The 8,492-nt window shown below is 35.3% G+C and overlaps 1 pseudogene; it reads left to right on the top strand.

Annotated features, from left to right (window-relative positions):
- Positions 1 to 2,274: 2,274 nt before the first annotated feature.
- LOC103700662 (pectinesterase inhibitor 9 pseudogene) lies at positions 2,275 to 2,926 on the top strand (annotated as a pseudogene).
- The last annotated feature ends 5,566 nt before the right edge of the window (positions 2,927 to 8,492 follow it).

Below are 8,492 nucleotides of genomic sequence, written 5' to 3'. Positions count from 1 at the left end.
TGTCAAGCACTCCTGCTTGATCAGGCCTATGAGAGTATTGGAATTAGAATTTCTATTTTTGAAATAATTATGATAGATTTTAATAGAAATATAATTTTTAAATACCGAAATCTTAGAAGAACTTTTTTTGAAATTGATTGGATTGAACTTTAGATTTGCTTGCAAAGTAAGTAATATTTCACTTTTTTAAATTAATCAATAATATATAAAATTATTATATTCATAACTTTTGAGTGGTATTATTTACGATGCATGAATTTGATGAATAGTATATTATTATATAATATATTATTTTAGAATATTATAACGATATATAATTTTATTATGAATATAATTGATTGATTATGACACCGCATCATTTTAGAACTAAAATATAAAATCTAGAACTATTTAAATTTTGACCTGGCTATATTGTGGACCCCGCCAATGGGGGCGAATACATTGGCACATGATTTATCCTAAAAGTTGTGTCCAAAATGATTAGCGACATACCGCCAGCAGACCAACAGTCCTGAAAGACTTTGCTACAAGATGATGCGTAGTTCACTGCAAGAAGAATAGTCGGTATTATGCCTTGCCATAGGATGATGTGGTCATAGCTGAGGATCAATAAAATGAATTGAATATTTAAAAGAATTTGAATCTATAAGCAGAATTAAATATTTTAAGAAAGATTTGATTCGTATATTAGTACTGCATATATGCTTGTTTTTTGCAAATCATTATTTATTTGATTGCCTGATTTTATTTAATTAAAGTGATCATTGCTTACTGGGTTATCTAGCTCATTACATAATTTTCTTTTTACAGATTCAGAGAACTAGCTTGATCGGAGTTTTCAAAATAGGAGAGCGACTAGCAAAACTTTGGCACATATCATCCTAGATTAGAGTTTATTTAAATTGATGTACTATCCTAAAATATTGTTAGAATCATGAGACATTTAAATGTTAAGCTACTTATTGAAATAAAGTTTACATATTATTATTTATATTGTTCCAATGCATATTTATTATATAATGTTGAGATGCCTTGCTTGCTTCTGGGGAGGGTTCCTTATGAGTATACGGCGGTTGACACGACCTTCGGTTCATGAACTCGGCTCGAGGGCATGACAAGTTTTGACTTGGATAAATCCACATTAATGACATGTGAAGACCATAAGGAAATGTAACTAATTTGCGTTTCTTCAGTGTAGACTAATTGGATAACTAGTTCTCCTTTGTTATTACTTGTCAAACTTTAGAAACTAATAGCATGAAACAGTTGTTTATATCCCAAACTGTTAGAAGATGATCGAGACTCCGATATTACCTTGAAGTAAAAACTTGTATTCTGAAATAAGGGAAAGCTCATTCTCCTAGATTGCCACCAAGTAACATTGAGAGGCTTTAAAAATTGAGTAGGGTCCATTGAGAAGTAGGCCATTACTCCTCTATAACATTTTGCTTATAAATAGTTTATAGAGCTAGATTTACTTTGATTTTATCAATCCCATAGTAGTTCCTCTAATTCTTTGTTGTTTCCATTGTTCATGCATGTCTGGCAAAATAGTCTGCCTTTTACGGGGATAAAATATTGGCAGATTTTTCTATATTCAACCCAAACAACTAGGAAATTAATGTCCCTACTCTCCTATCTACAAATAGTTAAACTAACAAGCAAACATATTTACTTTTAGATTTGCATGGTCTTTCTTTGTTGGATTGTTTAAATCTTAAGCCGTAAACTAGATACCCTACTAATTCAACTCAAATAGTATGTTAATAATCTTAAGAAAATATTAAAACAATTAAGTGTGTGCAGGATGGATGGTCATTATTTTTGAAAAGCTTTCTCCCTTAATAAAATTCAGCACGAATCGGTGTTGTCTTTAATCCAAAGCTGAATGAATTAATTCAAAACTCGAAAAATTCTCCGGTCATTTATTTACTTCCCAATATAAAAATTAGCACATACTTTGGAGTGTAAGTCAACCGTAAACATAACCATTTTCTTTCTTTTTGTTCGAATAAGTAAATGCAACTTCTTTCACAGAATTTTTCTTATTATTTTTTTAAAAAGTTGATTATTACGTTGTTTCAACTCCATTTTTTTTTTTTAAAAAAAACAACGATATATATATATATATATATATATATATATATATATATATATATATATATATATATATATATATATATATATATATATATATATATATATATATATATATAGTTATCCATGTCTTTCCATTCTTTATATATAGGACGCCAAACCTACTCTCTCACACACAGTTATTAGGGCAGCCCTCGTTCAGAGAAATAGAGAATGGCAGAAGCCACTGCTTCGAGGCTCTTCCTTCTCCTCCTGCTCTGCATCTCCGCCGGTGAGCTCACCTCCGGCGCCACCTCCTCCACCGATTTCGTCCGCTCCTCCTGCGGCAGCACCAGCTACCCGGCACTCTGCGTCAAGTGCCTCTCCGCCTACGCCCCCTCCGTCCGCCGCAGCCCCCGCGAGCTCGCCCGGGCCGCCCTCACCGTCAGCGCCGACCGGGCCCGGTCCGCCTCCGCCTACGTAGCCCGCCTCTCGGCCGGTGGCGGCGGCTCCAAGGCCATCAAGGCCCGCGAGGCCGGCGCCGTCCGGGACTGCCTCGACAACTTGGCCGACAGCGTGGACCGGCTCCGGGACTCGGCCCAGGAGCTGGGCCGGCTCGGCCGAGCCGGCTCGGACCGGTTCATGTGGCACCTCAACAACGTCCAGACCTGGTCCAGCGCCGCCCTCACCGACGAGAACACTTGCTTGGATAGCCTGTCGCAGTACGGGTCCGGTGGTGCAAGGGAAACCATCAGGAAGAAGGTGGTCGAGGTGGCCCAGCTCACCAGCAATGCTCTGGTCCTTGTGAACCGGCTCGGTCCAAACTAGTGAACCGGCTCAGTTCGTATGGGTTTGCGTGTGTAATCATGCTTTCTCCAGCTATCTGAAGAAATATGTTCTACTGTATTTTGTTGTGTTGTCGTTGCTTACCAATTCCTTGGTTGTTCCGCTTCCATTAGAAGATCACGATGAATGTGTGGTAGAAGAGTGCATGTAAAATAGGAGCAAAGTTTTAAAAGTCGTATATGACCAACATTATGGTTGTGGGATCTATATAAAGTGCATAAAAAGATGCTACTCTCTCTCTCTCTCTCTCTCTCTCTCTCTCTCATCGAATTGTAGTGGGTTGGTCCATGAGGGGAGCTTTGACTACTGAAGAAAAAAGATTGGCATGATTTTTCTATGAGAAATAATACTTTACACCATGCACACCACGTGGTAGTGCACCACGCCAATCGCCTCATCTTATTTCTGTAGCCATGTGTGCATGGTGTATATAGTGAAGGGTGCAATATCTCTTGCTATTAGGGATTAGATGTGGAGGTTCATGAAACAAAGAGAAGCCCATCTTTTATTAATGCATATGTCCTTGCTTCACCATGGCATTTGTTCTGCTACTTTCCGTCTCATTAATTTATGTTGTCCTTATATAATTGCCTGGTGGTCAGAGTTCTCGGTTCCGTTTTGGAAGGAGCTCTAACGGGCCAAAGCAAGCTATTTCTTTCTTTTTCTATGTAGTTCTTGGAAAGAGTGAGAACATGCATGCAAGTGGGCGAACAGGATATTTGTCATCCTCGTTTCTTGAGATCTGACCAATTTGCTGATAGATTATTAGAACAAAAGATCGCTACGAGTTGGCCGAGCTAGGTTTTAATATAAGAACATTGCATCCAACTTTGCTCATTGCATCACTAGTACTCCCAAGTAATCAAAAGAGCTTGGCTTTGTGTGAGGTGGTCAGGGGGAGTTCATATGTTTGCATCCACCGCCTTCAGTGGCTTCAGCTTTTCCTTGGGGATCACTCTCCACTCGTAGCACGTTCATGGGGTCCAGTGCTGGAAAAAGCCACCGCAGTTCAAACCGGTTTTCTTCTGATAACTATGGAAGGCCCCATAATGGCTCTTCTCCTACCCTTCCCTTCTCCACTGCCGAAGTTTGGCTTCTCGCCAACCAACAAGTGGTCTAGTGCCAACATTGCTGCCAGACAAAAACTGGACCACCACCTAAAAGTTCGGTTTGGAGGGAATCCAATGGAAGCATTTATTAATAGAAAATAAATAAACAATCTAGTTCTCAACTTTTTTCAAATGCGCAATTTTTTTTCAAAAGTATACTCAAGCTATTAAAACTCATGGACAAGACCTTTCTTTTTATTAAAAGTATAATAGGTACTTCATATAACTTTCTTAAAAAAAGTAGATGTTTAATCAAACATAAGCCACTTTAGAATATGTCGCTTTCTCTTGATCAACCAAACATGCCAAAAATTTTTTTTCGATATTTTATTTCTAAAAAAAATAGAAAAAATATTTAAGTAAATTTTTTTTTGAACTAAATAAGTCCATAGTATTATATTGTTCTTTTATAGAGGAAATCCTGTGCGTAGACTGTCCAACTATTCTTCTTATTTTTTTGAGAAATAATCCATGGCAACTAATGTGTGAACAAGTGTGAGTGGCAAAGTAATTAGTCATAGCAAATATTTCTCCACTAGCTGCTGTCTTTAGAGAAGAAATCAGTAAAAAAAGTTGGTCCTAATACTGCTGCTCTTGCCGTTGGTCAAAAGGCCAGAGGAGCCAGGGAAAAGCGAAAGGAGTTATGGAGCGAAGTTGTCGTGAAGGGAGATACGCATGTGAATGAGTTGGGTTTTGAACCAAAAGATAGGAGAAATTATTGCCTACCTTGAACGCGCCACGTGGCCGTGCACCAATAACGACCGTTGGTTTCGGTGGGTTCCTAATTTTTCCAATCGCTTGGATTGCTATAACATTGGCTGGAACTAATCATTTTAGATTGTTTTGCATATCAAATATAAATAAGGCTCAGCAAAAAGTAATTAAGAAAATTTTTTATGTTTTCTAAAATGATTAATAGGAGTTTCTACATTTTTTGCAATGATTAAGAAATATTTGCTTGACTGAAACATACTTTTTAAATATTTTTTGCACTTCAAATTTAAATAGCTCGAAAAAATTAAAAATAATTTCTACATTTCCCAAAATTATTAATAAAATTTTCTATGTTTTCTAACATAATTAAGAATATCGAAGAAAGTATTCTCTAAAATAATTAAGAATCAGGCTTTCTTAAATAATTTTTTCTCTATTTTTTTTAAAATATTAGCTTTAAAAAAAAATTTCCTCGTAATTTTTTTTAAAATAATTAAAAAGAGTCTAGTGCCTAGTGATACTTCTAATGGTTTTTGATGCATGGAGACTCTTAAACAGATAGCTTCAAATATTTTCTAAAATTTTTGCATCTCTAAAATGATTTGTATGTTTCCTAAATGGAATTGGCAAAAAATGAATAAGAAGAGTTTCTGTATTTCCTAAAATAATTAATAAAAAAATCTATATTTTCAAAAAAAATAAAAAAATTTCTATATAGAGGAAAATTTTTCTAAAATGATTAAAAGCAGGCTTTCTAATTTTTTTTCCTTTAAGAAATTTTTGAATGAGTGGTTTCAAATAATATGTTCTCATAATTTTTTTTCTAAAATAATTAAGAAGAGTTTAGTATGTGGCGATATTTTTACCAGCTTCCGATACATGAGGACTTTGCATGTGGACTCTAAATGGATAGTTTTAAATATTCTCTAAAATTTCTGTATTTAACGGATGGCTTCAAATATTTTCTAAAGTTTTTGTGTCCCTAGAATAATTTTTTGCATTTCCTAAATAAAGCTCGCAAGAAAGTAAACAAAAAGAGTTTCATTTGGATTTCTCAATCCAAATGAAATCCGACCTCAAATATTTGAACTAAACTTAAAAATCAGGTTGGTTTAGGGTCGTTGATTAGATCAATTTAACCAAGCCATCTATAAATGTTCACATGCTATATGAATAACATTTAAAGTAAAATAAAATGAGGTAGGACCGTGATAAGCAAGTATAATAAGAATTCCATCTTCATATAGTTAAACTAAACACTAGTAAAATTTTAGAAAATGAAGCTAGATTTAATGTGTGTAAGTTATATATCTATATGGGTTCAAATATCGGATTTTGGATCGGGGTGCCCTCTCGGCCTAAACCCAATTCAAAATTGAATCGGATCCGGATTTTGAATCCAAACCCTGCTCGGGCAATGTCTAAACCTTTCCAAGCCCATTATAATTGTGGGTTGGGCTTGCGTAGGATTTCGGTTAATCCAGGCCCTTACCCTTGGTGACACCATGATTATGCACTACAATGGTTCCCCAAGCTACCATTGTCCACTCCATCAAGTCCCACCCAAGCCTTCTTTTGTTCTTTTGACCATATATATTGCTTATAGTATTCACTTTTAACTTGTGGTTTGACACCACAAGTTCAGGGTGGGCAACCCTTATTTCCAAAGGTTTGGAAGGGAGAAAGAGGAGAAAATGAAGAGAAGAGAAAGGGTATAAAGAAAAGTATGGCCTAAGTTAATGAGATAGGTGACACTGGCAAGGGCTAGACCGGAGCCAATCCAACGCAAGAGGTAAAGGGAGGTAATCAATCGGAGCTTGCTCGATCTTGGTTCCAATCGAGCTTGGTTTAAAATTAATTTTGAGCTTGAATTTTGAGATGAAGCTTATTTCAATTGCCACTATTTAAAAAGTTCTATTTGAGCTAAATTAAACTAAACATAAGCTTTATTAATTAGCTTGATAATTTTAATTCAACTAAAATCAATTCAACCTTGAACAAGCCTGATTCAACCTTGAATTATAGCTTGATTCTTCATGTCAAGCTTGATTTAAGGTTAAGTTTAAGCTTGGTTTTGATGCTTGATTCAAGCTTGAATTATCATTTAGTTGATTCAAAGAACAAAATGAATACACCAACTAAAGCTTTAACCAGATGGCCCAAAAGGAAAAAGCGTTAATCCAATGATTTGCAAATTATATATTACTTAGTATATCCTTAATTTCTATAAACGTGGCTACAGTTCGCTTTTTTTTTTTGACTCCAAAAGTAACCCTTATTAGATTCCTCTTTTAAAAGCTCAATAAATGATAGACTTTTATAAAAGAAGAGACCTCAAAAACTTAAAAAAAGATATGCTAATATGCTTGGACATGAAAAACTTTCAGAAAAGATATAGAGATGAAAGTAAGATGTAATATATTAAAATTTAATTAATTTCAGAATTTAAATTTTAATCAAATTTACCAAGAATCTACAAAACTTTAGCAATAATGTACTATCACGTATGCATTATAACTATTATAACATAAAAATATTTGCATTCTATCAAGTCGAGCTAGGTTGATTCTTGGCTCGGCCAAGCCGAAATTAAGTTTGAACTAGTTTTGCTAATTTAGGCTTAATCCGTTCAGCTTAGAAGCAAGTTTGATTCAAGCTTATCTCTAGCCACTCTTGAGCTCTTCTCAAGTTGCTTAGTTCATTTGATAGCCTTGGTAGGAGGACGAGAGGGAGCTGGAATATCTTTCTAGAGCCATTTAAGGTTCAATTACTTCTTCTTCTTTTTTTGGGTAGAAACGACAATCATATAGCTTCAATGAGTACATCCTGCCAAGTCAAAAGATAGTAAAGAGTACAATGGGGGCGGGAGCTCTACAGAAGGCGTCCATAAGAACTTTCCAGAATATCGTGCAACATAGGAGGCGACCCAGTCTGCAGCCCTGTTCGCCTCTCGATAAACATGTGCTATCAGGAGCTCACCCAGCTCCAAAGCCAACCTGCGTGTCTCGCGAATGAGCGGATGACCATCTTCATACCTGTCCGCACCTCGGATCCACTCATAATTGTGTTTTGAGATTCTTGAACAAGCTCACATTGCGGCTTGTTATAAAGAGTATGTATAACTTATTATAGAGGATTTTCTATAAAATTTGTATTTATCAAAATATTTGAACACATCCTTTTGAATTAACAAAGATGCCCAACTTAATGCAACAATTAGGTTGACCCTTACCAACTTTTTTTTTTTGGTGAATTGTGGAATTTTTTTTGCACAAAAATCTAATCTTTTGCTATTTTTTTTTTCCAAAGTTTGTGCTTTGGGACATGAATTTGTATCATTGTACTTGCCAGCCCAAGCTTTTACTGTTACACTTGGCAATGGTGTTTAGCTAGGACCATTCAATCAATATACAAAATGTTAACTATGTGGATGAAGAATACATATGGAATATGCTTAAAAGTAAACATCAGCGAAGACTACACAAACTAGTGAATGAAGTCATTTTCTTTATTAAAATAAAGTTGTTGAAGCCAAAATAATAAATTTTTGTCCATAAGTAGTTGGGGCTTTTATAGCAATGAAAGGTACATTTAATTCACGATCAAAATTGAAATCGAAATAAATTAGAATAAAAATTAGAATTATCGGAGAAGAGTTGGAATTAAGGTATTTTTATTTCCACTCTAAATGAAATTTTCTCCAACAAAACAATTCAAATAAGAGTTTCCCAGACTTGCTTTAATTCA

Source organism: Phoenix dactylifera, chromosome 16 (assembly GCF_051530095.1).
Source record: "Phoenix dactylifera cultivar Ajwa chromosome 16, Ajwa_hap1_PhDact_Kaust_v1.1, whole genome shotgun sequence".
NCBI classification, from domain to species: domain Eukaryota; kingdom Viridiplantae; phylum Streptophyta; class Magnoliopsida; order Arecales; family Arecaceae; genus Phoenix; species Phoenix dactylifera.
The sequence above is the reverse complement of the archived record's forward strand: the minus strand, read 5'-3'. Positions and strand labels throughout refer to the sequence as shown.